This window comes from Ischnura elegans, chromosome 4 (assembly GCF_921293095.1).
Source record: "Ischnura elegans chromosome 4, ioIscEleg1.1, whole genome shotgun sequence".
Lineage (NCBI taxonomy): Eukaryota > Metazoa > Arthropoda > Insecta > Odonata > Coenagrionidae > Ischnura > Ischnura elegans.
In genome coordinates this window covers 18,302,718-18,317,195 of record NC_060249.1, presented here as the reverse complement: position 1 = coordinate 18,317,195, position 14,478 = coordinate 18,302,718, and the positions used below count along the sequence as shown (strand labels likewise).

At 41.7% G+C, this 14,478-nt stretch overlaps 1 protein-coding gene across 2 annotated transcripts in view; it reads left to right on the top strand.

Moving 5' to 3' along the window:
• LOC124157112 (protein expanded) overlaps positions 1-14,478 on the top strand; it is a 215,247-nt gene that overhangs the window by 62,363 nt on the left and 138,406 nt on the right. The window lies entirely within an intron of this gene.

Sequence of the window (14,478 nt, the reverse complement as noted above, 5' to 3'; positions counted from 1 at the left end):
GATGCTATAGGATCCTCACATGCTCGCCACACATCCATAAAAAAACACATACAGTAGATTCCGGTTAATTGGGACATATCGGGACTGGTGCACTTTGCCCCTATTGAGCGGCTGCCCCAATTAGGCGAACTATCCTGTAAAGTCCTATCCTCTTGCGGATAGTATAAAAACAAGAGCTTTCAAATAGGGCAAGAATAGGAGCGTTTGTGAAAAATAAGAGTAAATCAAAGGAGGAAAATATAAAAAAATAGTATTCTGAAAACAAAAAAATTTAATTTCGTCGTGAGTATAGGATTTATGTCGCCCACTCATGGCACAATAAGGCGGCATGCTGTCCCAATTAAGCGGAGAATACTTTGGGATATTCCTCTATTGGGTTCTGTTTTTCAAGATCTGCCCCAAGTAACCGGTGGACCCATTAAACGGAATCTACTGTATATCCCTTTGATGTCCAAGGGACATATGTGTCCCAAAATTTTGAAAATCTCTCAAACTTAAATGAGAAGGTGTATGATCGTAAGAATTGATTCTATTGAAGAATAGTGTATGGGCTTCTATTTTTGAATTTTTTTTGTGATATCCTGTAGATATTGTAGTTTCCGCATTGTTAAGAACTTTCACTTGAAATACTGTTTACGAAGTGGAAATTTGATATTTTATGACAAATCAATGAGAAGGTCAATTGTAACAGGAATACTTGGAAACCCGTTTTGCAGAAGATTCTAGAAGTGAGGGAAAATTCGCGAATGCAGAAATCAAAAACTAACGCCACCTACAGTCACAGAGATAGCCAATCTTGACGCAGTTTACCAAATTATTTCGAAATTACAGTTAAAGAAATTCACTTATATAAAGAGGCCACATAAGGAAATTAGACTGTTTAATATAGGTGCGATAAAAGAATTTGCATCGTATTTTATTTTATTATTACTATTTTTTTAAAATATATATATTTTTATTTAACTAAATTAATTACAACAATGAGACTTAGCAACCAAACATTAAATAAATCAATATTCAGCGCTGATGATGAGTGCCGAGACGGCACTTGGAACGTTGGCCGTTATAAAAACATAAACCCGGTGGGAATCCCGAGAAAAGAGTACCCACATTATTCTCCGGGAAAGAATAAAATAATACTTCAATTATAACAGGACTTTATGTGTACCTAGCCTGTGGAGTTAGTACGAAAAACTCCATGCTTTAATTTTCACAAAATTAGTGTTTTTTTGTCATGGGGCACATATGTTCCTATGAGACCATGTCCGGACCGTAAGGGAGCGAGAATAGGGTAGTTTCCTTCATCAAAGAAAACGACAGGCATTGATAGTTATTCGTTACCCACCATTAGTCCATGCATAATATACAGTTTTTTTGGTTTTAGAAATCCCAGTTTAGACAAATGGCAAGGGTCAATTTTATCCTCATTTGAAAAAGGCCAGATTGGCGCCCATGCGATGCCACTCCACGTGACGTCACAGGGACCTAGTTTCTAAACGAGTAGATAGGAGTTTTACATCGTCTGAGATTACCAATGCATACATGAGGCATAGAGCTCAGGGAAACATGTCTTGATAATCACCTATTAAAACTGCCTATGGTCGGAAAGTTTTCCTCGTTTGATAAGGTATTAATAATCCTTATTTAAGCCAAGCGCTCCCTGCTAGCAGGGTACTCTGCTACCTGCTAGCAGCCTGCATCGCAGCGGCGTTCATACCCTCGCCCCAAGGTTACCGGGACAAGGCGACAGCGGGAACCAGAATGACGTCACACGGGGTTTTCCCAGCATTCATACTTAGTCGTCGCGTTTTCGCGCGCTTGAAAATTTTCACTTTTCATTTAATCGCAAAAAATAGATATCGTCATTTAAAAATCTAAAATCATGAAATTCGTACTCCAGTAGTAATAATCTTTCAATTTTGGTAATAAAAAATGATAGGAAACCTCCCTATTGGTATTACTTAACGTCCCAGAATGTATCTCGGAAACTATTAGAGATATGGCTTTCATATAAATGTTTTTGGAACCTACGCATTAATATTAGCCTGAAAACGTATTTTATTGCGCAATGAAATGGCTGCAATCGTTATGGACCGTAAAGGGATAATGACAAAAACAACTCCTCTCCGTCCAATGAGATGGTGTGAACTCCCTGCAAGCTCCTCACGTTGGCGACAAATACTCGTACTTCCTTCCACGTAGAGGTGGCTGGCAAGGTATCATGTAGATGATGTATCCTTCGGACAGGAGCCTAGCGTTGTATTACTTGAGAAATCCTCACTGCATCATTAAATACGGGGGTGAATCATTAGCCTTGCGGGTTGCGCGTCTTCAGTTGTTTGGTGAAGTGCCCGGGGGGAGAACTCACTCGCGGGGTGGAGCAGGTGGAGGAGAGGTCGGCCGTTGGAGGGAAAAGCAGTCGAGAAGAAGAAAAAAAAAACAAGTTTGGGACGTTTGAAGGCGGTTCGGGTGGATGGAATGTAGGCGAAGGATGCGGGAGGCGGGGAGGGAGGCTGCTGAGGTTTTCGAGCAGTTGGTTCGCCGCGTACACTTCGACCCTCAACATCACGGGACTATACATATCCAGGAGGCCCCAGCCCTTCCCTGTGGAGCTTGATTTATGTTGCTTCTTAGTGCACATTTTAATCGGTTTTCATAAATGTAGGCAGCGTAGGGTATAGTGCCGAGGGATTTATTTGTTCTCAATATTTAATATAGAGTGTATGTATGGTCTTTGGTTTTCCCGGCGTATCAGTTGCAGAAAAGTATCTCGGGTTTTCCACCGGTTGATGTCGTCCATGTCTCCCGGCGTTTCGATCCGCGACTTGCTGATCGAAACGTCGGGAGACATGGACGATATCAACCGGTGGAAAACCCGAGAAACTTTTCTGCAATTTAATATAGAGTGTTTGCTATATAGGAGCATAGCTTTGTACTTGCGATGTATCCGCACTGAATCTTCAAATACGAAGGCAAATCATTAGTGTTTGCTCTGTGATCTTGGCCTGGGTTTGGCAAACAAGCTCGCCTGGGATGAGTGCTGCTTGCCTGATGTGGAATCGCCCCGTGCTACTCCCTCTGGTGGTGGCTTGCACGGTTCTCGTATATATAGATGTAGATATATCTCTATATCTACGAGGTATCGTGCAATCCTATCGTTTCGTTACGATAGTCTTGTTAGTGTAACTGACCTCTTACATAAACTCGGATGGGAATCTCTGTCGGACCGTAGATTGAAAAATAGACTAAACCTTGTAGATAAATTCAAGAGCAGTCTCTTTTCTGACGAAGTTAACCATATCTTGCGGACGCCAACGTACTACGGAAGATCAGATCATATAAATAAAATAAGAGAGATAGATTGCAGAACAGACAGATTCCGAATGTCATTTTTTCCACGATCAATAAGAGATTATAACGGCAGCAATAGAACGCGTAAATAGATTGCATGACTTGTAGTGTAGCCTACTAACCTATGTAAAACTTACTGCATGTTTCTGAATTTCTATTCTATATTCTATTTCTAACAGCATATAGTAGTAGAGTTTGTTATTATACGGGACGTTTCTTGGACGGTGTGGTGTGCATGTGGGAGTCCAAATGCATGCTGGTGATTGATCACCCCCTGCCAAACACCCTAGAGGTGGCTCGCAGGGTAATTTGTAGATGTAGATGTAGATGAATCCACCATTAGGATTACGGAATACAACATACTGCGAAATATCAGATCATATAAATAAAATAAGAGAGATATATTGTAGAACAGACAGATTCAGAATGTCATTTTTTCCATGATCAATAAGAGATTATAACGGCTGCGATATAACTCATAAATAGATTACATGACTTGTAGTGTAGCCTATTAACCTATGTAAAACTTAATGCATGTTTCATAATTTTATTTTTATTTCTAACAGCATATGGTAGTATAATTTGTTAGTATACGTGATGTTTTTTGTAACGTGTGGCTTGAATGTGGGAGTCCAATTGCATGCTGCATGCTGGTGATTGATCACCCCCTGCCAAACACCCTAGAGGTGGCTCACAGGGTATTATGTAGATGTAGATCACCGGATACGGCAACCACACAGGACAACGATACGCAGTCAGACCATAAACTAGGGGAGTGCCAAACAAGAGCATCGCGAAGAATGGGATTAGGAAGTTATGAATTTGATACATAAATATGATGACCGAAATTTCGATTAACAGCTTGAATATAGCTTGAAATATTTTCATGAATTTCTCGTAGCATCGACATGAGAGTCGATATTTATTTACACACGTGAGTGAGAATTGTCCAAGGCCTGGTGGCACTTAAAATGTTATATCGAAATATACCACGTTAGTCGTGTAATGAAGGATTCTTTTTAATGAAAAGCATCGTGGGGCGTAAACACAGCTATAAATATCTCCGTTAACATTCCATAGACGAAAATAAATATTTATGCACTTATTTGTCATATCTATTTTTGAATGCAAGCATCTTACGAGTAAATGGTTAATTAACTCTTCTGGTTACTGTTTCCGTTCAAGAATGGGATCTCTAATAAATACATACCATAGAGAAGAACTTTGTATTAATTGCATGGCTGTCAAAACCTTATATTGAAGAAAACTTTGTTCTTTTCGTTATTTGAAGACTTAAAGAATATTTGAAACAACTGTCGGCACCGCACGCATGCACATTCTCAGTTGAAAAGTATTGGAATAAAATTATTATTATGTTTATCGTTGGTTTAGAGGTCAACTCTTCGTAGGAGAAGGGTAGGGATAGGAGAGGTAGAGGGGAGGAAGCGCTGGAGAATCTTCTTGTTTTAATATTCGTGCTCAACATCTTTAACGGCCTTATCTCCTCCCTTCCCTATCTTCCTTGTGATTCTTCCTCTAGCTGGCTGGCTGCTCTCTCACTCTCCTTCGAGTCGGGGGCGGCAGTGATTGCCCCCTGGAGCAGGGTGGGTGGGGTGAGGGGGCAGCCGCCCGCCTTTCCGCGTTCCTCCGGGAAGGACGCTGCTCTACCACGGCAGTTGGAACTTTGGAAGGGGGTGGGGGTTGAAGAAAGGGAAAGAGAGACGGAGAAAGGAAATTAGGGACCCGGCTCTACTTTGGCGCGCACTCTCTTCATGACTCGCTGGCTCGCTAAAGCCAGTTAAAAAAAATGGCAAAAAATTAAATTTGGTGCTTAACGAAAAGTTGTAGCCTAGTGGGTGGAACGCTTGGCTGCTGATAGAAGTTTCCTGGGTTCAAATCTCGGGTGTAGCCTACGAACAACCGTAAAGAAATCCTCAAAGTTTGAGGTGGTCCAGGAAAAGGAGTTGTTTTCCCCCTTCTCTGAATGTGTGAGTTGCACTCGCCTGTGGCATAGGTGATCTTAGTGTTAGGGAGTAGCAATGTCCGTCGTGTGATGGTCCCGTTACGGGAGAGGGCAGACCGCGAGGGTGTAAGCGACCGTGTAACGTCATGGTGCATCCCTGGTGGCGGTGTTCCTCAGGTGACGCAGGCGGTTGGTGCGGCGGTACGGGGCACGAAGTGCTCCAGACTGCGGGTCGTGGCTCATGTCGGCGTCAATGATGCCACCTTCCGTGGATCTGAGGAAATTCTAGATTCCCTCCGGGATCTGAATTCCGAAGTGAAGCGGGTGGGTGGGACCATTGGAGTCGGCATTGAGCTTTCGATTTGTAGTCTTGTCCCGAGGATCGATCGTGGTTCTCTGGTTTGGAGCCGAGTGGAAGGCATAAACCAGAGGCTGCGTCGTTTCTGCACGGACATCGGAGCCTCCTTTGTGGACCTTAGGCCGGCAATCCGATCGTGTAGGATCCCTCTGAACCGTTCGGGAGTCCATTACACGGCCGAGTCGGCTAGTCGTGTAGCGAGTAGCATATTCGAGCACTGTAGGTCTTTTTTAGAGTAGAGAGTAGGGCAGAGTGTAGATATATTAGTGGGTTGAAAAATAAAGGGGTAAGTTCAAAACTTTTCACAGACAAAGATTCTTCCAGAAATGAGAATAGAGAAGTAGAGAGAAAAATCAGCGTTTCAGGTATTACATTTAAGCACGAGAAGCGTCAGTCGAGCAACACGTTCAAAGGCAGTCAAGGCTCAAGTCATTTTGATAGTGTGTCAATAAGACATGCATTTCCATTTATCAGCGGTATAGAGCCTGTGAATAGTCTATTCGACAAAAGCAAATCAGCATTATTCCCGAATCGCAATAATACTAGTTCCGAAGTTTTAATCGTGGCTGTGGTTAATTGCCGTAGTATAAGAAATAAGATTCCCGAATTCCACCATTTAATTCATAGTACGAAGTGTAACGTCATTTTTGGAACAGAAAGTTGGCTAACAGATGATGATTCAGACAATGAGATCTTCCCAAAATCGTTCACTGTTTATCGGAAAGATAGAATTAATCGAGTTGGGGGCGGAGTTTTTATAGCTGTAAAGAATTCAATCGTCAGCCAAGCGATAACCGTAACTGAGACCAGCGTTGAATCTGTGTGGTGTTTAATTAAATGTCCAAAATTCAAAACTATTTTATTATGTTCGTATTACAGACCACCTAACTCAGATATAACGTCAATGTTGGATTTTCAAAATCAAATAAACAGCGTAGCATCCAAGTATCCTGAAAGAAACTTGATTGTGGGTGGAGATTTCAACGTACCTTCTATAGATTGGGAGACTTATAGCTTCATTCCTGGTGGGAGGGATAAAGTGATCTGCGAGGCTTTATTACACACTTTCACATCTAATTCATTGTTTCAAATAGCATCCGCACCGAACAGAGGAGAAAATATTCTTGATTTATTAGCGACAAATATACCACATCAGGTAATAAACGTTGGCACTGTCGAAGGAATAAGTGACCATAGGGTAGTAACTGCAAAGTTTTCTCTAAATACCGCTGTAAACTTTAAAAAAGAGCGTAAAGTTTTCATTTTTAAAAGAGCTAATTTTGATGGGTTTAAGAGTCATATGAAAAATGCTTTCCCCGAGTTTCAAGAATCAGTATTAAAGTTAAATGTAGAGAATACTTGGAAAGCTTTTCTTTCGCTCGTAACTTCGGGAATAAATAGCTACATCCCTAGTAAAATAGTAAAAGAAGGCAGCGAACCGAGATGGTACGACGCGGAAGTGAGAAAATCATTGAGGCGACAGAGAGCGTGTCATGCTAAAATGAAAAAAGTCAGCACGGATTTATCCGCTAATGAACGCGAGCTAATAATTAAAAAATATAGGATGACTAAAGCCGCCACGAAGGAAGCGTTCAGGAATGCGTTCACGAATTTTAAAAGAAAAAAACTAGTAGAGCAGTTACAGGATAACCCAAAAGCATTTTGGTCATATGTTAGGGAAGTTCAAGGTAAACGATCTACCGTATGTTCGCTGAGAAACGACAATGGAGATGTGTTGACAAGCAGTTACGATAAAGCCAATTTATTAAATTCCTACTTTAAGAGCGTGTTCACGGAGCCTTCCGAAAACTCACCCGAGACCGATGACAATCCCTGTCTACATAAGATGCCAGCTATTGACATTAGTACGCTCGGAATAGAAAATATATTGAAATCGCTTAGTCCAAATAAATCACCTGGTCCAGACGAAATCCCTTCTCGCGTATATAAAGAACTAGCCTCAGAACTTGCCCCCTACTTGCAGTTAATATTCAGTAAATCCATCAAGCAACACGAAGTACCTAATGACTGGAAAATCGCTAATGTAACGCCAATATTTAAAAGTGGAGACAAGGAACAGCCATCTAATTACAGGCCGATATCTTTAACGTCCATCTCTTGCAAAGTCCTTGAACACATCGTAGTCAGCTCGGTAATGAAACACCTAGACGCGCAAAACTTATTAATGGGAAATCAACATGGATTCAGGAAAAGCAGATCGTGCGAAACTCAGTTAGCGCTTTTCGCCCACGATATTTTAGTCTCCGGGGAAGACAACATTCCAGTAGACGCGATTTTTCTTGATTTCAAAAAGGCATTTGATAAAGTACCCCACGGAAAGTTAATAATAAAACTGAAATCTTATGGTCTAGACGAAGATGTCATTTCCTGGATTAGAGAATTTTTGAGCGACCGCGTCCAAAGAGTAGTATTAGACGGTGCAGTCTCCAATGAGGTTAAAGTGACTTCTGGCGTTCCTCAGGGTAGTGTCATTGGCCCACTCCTATTCCTTCTTTATATAAACGACATTGGCGAAGTAGTGCAGAGTAAGTTACGATTATTTGCAGACGACGCTGTAGTTTACAGAGAAATTCGTTCCAGCAAAGATATAGATGAACTAACGAATGACCTTGCTGCTATCCAAGCTTGGTGCGATGCTTGGCAGTTAGAATTAAATTTGGAAAAATGCGTCGTAATGAATTTCTGGAAGAAGAATAACTCCCTACAGCGTAACTATGTCATTCGGGGCACGCAGTTAAAGGCAGTTGAATCTGTGAAATATCTAGGGGTTAGACTCAATAATGATCTATCGTGGAATAAACATATTCGAGAAATAACCGGTCAAGCTAATCGTAAAATGGGTTTTGTTAAAAGAATATTAGGAAAGTGCGACGACAAAGTGAGAGAAATTAGCTACTTTTCCCTCGTTAGACCACATTTGGAATACGCTGCCAGTGTTTGGGACCCTCATGAAAAAGGCTTAATAACAGAGTTAGAACGCGTGCAAAGAAGAGCTGCCAGGTATGTGAAAGGTCGTTACGATAGTCTTGTTAGTGTAACTGACCTCTTACATAAACTCGGATGGGAATCTCTGTCGGACCGTAGATTGAAAAATAGACTAAACCTTTTAGATAAATTCAAGAGCAGTGTCTTTTCTGACGAAGTTAACCATATCTTACGGACGCCAACGTACTACGGAAGATCAGATCATATAAATAAAATAAGAGAGATAGATTGCAGAACAGACAGATTCCGAATGTCATTTTTTCCACGATCAATAAGAGATTATAACGGCAGCAATAGAACGCGTAAATAGATTGCATGACTTGTAGTGTAGCCTACTAACCTATGTAAAACTTACTGCATGTTTCTGAATTTCTATTCTATATTCTATTTCTAACAGCATATAGTAGTATAGTTTGTTATTATACGGGACGTTTCTTGAACGGTGTGGTGTGCATGTGGGAGTCCAAATGCATGCTGCATGCTGGTGATTGATCACCCCCTGCCAAACACCCTAGAGGTGGCTCGCAGGGTAATTTGTAGATGTAGATGATCTCTACCCTCTCCTATCCAAACCAACCTTCAGGTTACACCGCTGAGTAAGTACGTGATTGAGCGTAAAGCTAGATTAAAGGTTCTGGGGCTCTAGTTAATTAAATTGACGCGTGCTTAACTCAATCTATCGTAATTATGAAGAACTAACCGCAAACTGCCGCTCAGACCGTATTGAAATTGAGTTGTTTTTTAGCTGCCTTGTTGTTTTTAGCTGCCTTGTTGTCTTTTCCGGAGTGTTCCCCATTAATTTTATTTTTTCACCAGGTTCATAGCCCTTGTTATTTATTTGAATCGCCCCTTAAACAACACAGTTAACTCGTAAAATTGGGGGGTTTGGGAGGAGGAGAGAGGATGGTAAAAATCGCGTTTAATTAGTGGTAATCTGGGAGTTGACATGTGGAGTAGGGGTACTTGATGGTGTTGCATATACTCTAAGGTTGATGATGCAAATAATATCAGGACTGTTAAAGTGAGCATAACGGCCGTTTTTAATGAGTGTTATATCTGATTGAAGTGTGAGACGAAGGGGGCTGAGAGTGGTGAGTGATAGAGAGGATAAAACTGCGTCGTAGAGATTTGGGTTTCTATATTTTACGAATTTTGCAAAGAAAGTCGTAGCAGTGTTTAGGGTGGCAAGATTTGTGGGAGCAGACATTAGCAATATTGGGGAGCAATAATATGATCGAAGTTTTCCTGTGAGCAAGATATGCGTAGAATTTTTTCTCAATTTTTGAAGCACGCACCTCTCAAAATGCTGGATTCTCCCTTCATTCGTCCTTCCCACTTCCGTGGTCGTCCCGAGTCGAAGGCTGCGTCTGCGGAAGCGGCCACACACAGTGAATCCAGATTGGCGAAGCGGCCTTGGCGCGCACCGTGGGATTCGCGCCCGGCTGGCGGCGGCGACCCAGGGAATGCTTGCTTCTTCCTCGGCCCCTCCCCCGTACGGAAGTTACTTTTTCGTAGTTACAAGCGATCGACAATTTATTACGTTATAAAATGTGATGCCACTTACGGCGCACTTAAATTGGTTTCCTTTGTAAAGTTATTTTTTACAAATCAACAAGTTTCGGTTAACAGCCCTTGTTGTAGTTCATTTCCCCGAGAAATTCGGTATGGTTTTCCGCCAGAGACGCGGTTCACCATTTTGTTTAAATTTTCGACTTTGGTAAGACTTTGAAAAATAAAAAGATCACTAATTTCGTTTTTCGACTCGTCGCTCACATTTCGAGCTTTTCGCGACGAAATCACGACGGTGTTATCCCTTTCGCTGATCTTTGATGACTTCATTAAACTCATTCCAAGCATGTAGCCGCGTCTCCGTTACTCTTTTCGGCGTTGCGCATTTGTCTCGCATGATTCGTTGCTGTTTAAACAATAACGAGGTATTCCCTGCCTCAATGAAAGGAACTCGATTAACGTAAGTATGAATCAGAACTATTATGACGTCGGTAACTCATGAAAAATTGGACGGGAACTCTCGCCTTTTTTTATTTTAAACTTTCCAGAGAATGGTTAAAAGGGGAGGATTGCATTGGCTTCCCTCCGCACTGGCTTCATGAGGACATCGCCGTCCGCCACTGCACTTCACCCCTCTCGCTCTCATGTATAGATTACTCGGTCGACCCCTCACCCAAGGCCCCCTATTGTCCGCGCCCTTTCTCCGTCACTCATTCCTCCACATTCCTCGCGTGCTTTTCCGTCAAAACTGCCTCCCAACGGGACGACCTCCCCCGCCCCCGAGCAAGGCCTCTTCCCCTCCCTCCAGCTAACCCTTTCCCGAAGAACGAACTTGCCCCCTCGTCTACTAGAGTAGAGACATCCCAGGCCATTTGCACACCACTGACAACAGTTTCTTTCGTAAAAAGTGCTTGCGAAGAAAGAATCCTCTTGCCTAACCTCATTGTCCAAAGAGTAGTATTAGATGGTGCAGTCTGCAATGAGATTAGAGTCACTTCTGGCGTCCCTAAGGGTAGTGTCATAGGCCCACTCCTATTCCTTCTTTATGTAAACGACATTGGCGAAGTAGTACACAGTAAGTTACGATTATTTGCAGACGACGCTGTAGTTTACAGAGAAATCCGTTCCAGCAAAGATATAGATGAACTAAGGAATGACCTTGCTGCTATCCAAGCGTGGTGCGATGCATGGCAGTTAGAATTAAATTTGAAAAAATGTGTCGTAATGAATTTCTGGAAGAAGAATAACTACCTACAGCGTAGCTATATAATTCGGGGTATCCAATTAGAGGCTGTTGAATCCGTGAAATATCTAGGAGTTAGACTCAATAATGATCTATCGTGGAATAAACATATTCGAGAAATAACCGGTCAAGCTAATCGTTAAATTGGTTTTGTTAAAAGAATATTAGGAAAGTGCGACGACAAAGTGAGAGAAATTAGCTACTTTTACCTTGTTAGACCACATTTAGAATACGCTGCCAGTGTTTGGGACCCTCATGAAAAAGGCTTAATAACAGAGTTAGAACGCGTGCAAAGAAGAGCTGCCAGGTATGTGAAAGGTCGTTACGATAGTCTTGTTAGTCTAACTGACCTCTTAGATAAACTCGGATGGGAATCTCTGTCGGACCTTAGATTGAAAAATAGACTAAACCTTTTAGATAAATTCAAGAGCAGTGTCTTTTCTAACGAAGTTAACCATATCTTACGGACGCCAACATACTACGGAAGACCAGATCATATAAATAAAATAAGAGAGATAAATTGTAGAACAGACAGATTCAGAATGTCATTTTTTCCACGATCAATAAGAGATTATAACGGCCGCGATAGAAGTCATAAATAGAATGCATGACTTGTAGTGTAACCAACTGACCTATGTAAAACTTAATGCATGTTTCTTAATTTTATTATTATTTCTAACAGCATATAGTAGTATAATTTGTTAGTATACGATACGTTTTTTGGACGGTGTGGTGTGCATATGGGAGTCCAATTGCATGCTGGTGATTGATCACTCCCTGCCAAACACCCTAGAGGTGGCTCGCAGGGTATTATGTAGATGTAGATTGTCGACATTTTCAGGCCGGCTTGGTAGCTGGTATGTATCTTTTTAAATCAATATAAATTAAAGATGTCTTGCAAAACCACTTAACTTTATTTAATGACACTAGGCGTTTCGATGCTTTCACTTCATTTTGGAAATGAAAATCACCTTGGAAAATAACGTGAAAGCGTCAAAACTCGTTGTGTCAGTAAATGAAGTTTAGTGGAACTTTAGAGATTCATTTTATGTGTAACGCATCGGTTCCGACGCATCTCACCAGAAACTGCCAGTTTCATTCGCATGAAATCAAATCGTATTCCCAAGCTTTAATATTGTAACTATTAGGTGAGGTGTAATTCCCACCATCTGCCACAGGAAAGTGTAGAATATTTTGAGGGTGGAGATTTTTTCTCCATTTCCATCTTAAATGGTTGTATGCCTCCTTATTTTCCCTCCCTATGATCAATATTCTAAGAATTTGAGTGTGATTGGACGGGGACGTACTTTTCGTCAATTATTAAGAATGCGCATTGTTTTAGTCATTTTGCTTAGTGTTTTCTCCCCTTTTTACCCGTGCTTTGTTAATTCAAACCATGAATCGCGGAAGAAGACATAATGATATGAAAAATAACATGGACATAATGTCAGTAAGGCACCATAGAAACCGCTCGACTCAATGCCAATATAGTGTGCGGGGTAGTTCGTGATTAGTTCTTCAGAAGATTGACAGAGGATGTCGAGTCTACGCTTATTTTTTTTCTCTGGCCGTTAAGCTATTTATTCGTTGCATGCTCAATTTAGATTTATTTATAATTTTTTATAGTGGCGAGAACCCCTCGAAATTCGAAATTTTCGCTCGTTCCTACCCCCTCCCTGGTGACCCCTCCTGCAGTACCACGCTACCCACTTCATGTATTTTAGAGATGAGACCGCCAATTTGAGAATGTTTTTGTAATCATAGGGCAGCGTGGCAGCCTAATGAGTAGTGCATTTGGCGGTGGAAGGGATTATAACGATTCTCTTTCATGCTGGAGATCGGCCACCCCCTACAAAACACCCTAAAGATGGCTTAGGTCTTAAAATGTCATATAGCCCCAGCTAATACGGCATTGATGATGAAAAGGTCGATATTCTGCTCTAAGAGAGATTCGAAAAATTATGTTGGAGATACGGAAACAGTGCGTGAAAATATTCGTGTGGGTAGTATTGTGGATAGCTAAAGGAGAAAACTGGGAAGAAGAACATGAGAGAACTGAGGGAACGTACTGGAAGAGATGATACCAATACCTGATACCAATCTTCGGATTGTACTAAAATTATAATAATATACGTCATTGTACTTCAAAAAGCCACGAGTGTAGGTACTACTACTAAAAGTTGTACACTCGTGGCTTTTTGAAGCTCCACGTCTACCTCCACGTCCCTCCCAAAATCAAGTTAGAGGCCAGTTTTAATCGGTTTTCAATAATGAATGAATCCAAAGCGATCCATGCAATCACAATGTTTGCACTTTTACCTCTCCATAGTACTCTTTACCATGTCTGGGTGTTTGGCAAGGGGTGACAAATCATCAGCATGCAGCATGCAGGAGGATTCCCAAATGCACACCACACGGCCATAAAAATGTTACGCATGCTAAGAAAATTCTTTCCCATTAATGCCAAAAACAACTTGCAGGAAACGACAATGAAAAGTTAAGAATTGAATAAATTAAAACAACATGAATATAAATCTTCCTGATGGACTTACCTAATTATGGCGTAGTTCTCCGTGAAATTCGAACGCGACTTGGCTGTTCGTGACGCAATTGGTGACTAATGTGTATCCAGTTAGATGCGGAATGGGTGACTGCATATCTAGTGGTGGACTGGAGAATCCTCTACTGTAATATTAGTGCTGGAGGAATATGTGCGACACGTTTGGAAAGTCGCACCCTCTTTTGAATGAGAGGCGAAATATCCGGTCCCGTCAATGGACGGTTTCTCTCTCGTATTTTAAGGTCAACGGCATTCCCGGAAGGTGTGTGTGTATTTTACCTTCCATCCCCCCCCCCTCGGAATAATGACCTTTCACATCCGGTGCGTCCTTCGGCTGCGTGACTTCGTGTGCCGGCGTCGCGAGAGCGGATTTGCTTCCTTCCTTCCGATTCATTCATACATTCGCCAAAGGACGACTCTCCTCGCTCTCACACGTCCCTCCGCCACCTATTTAGCTTTTACGGGCCACTCCCAGAGTTTTTGAGTAA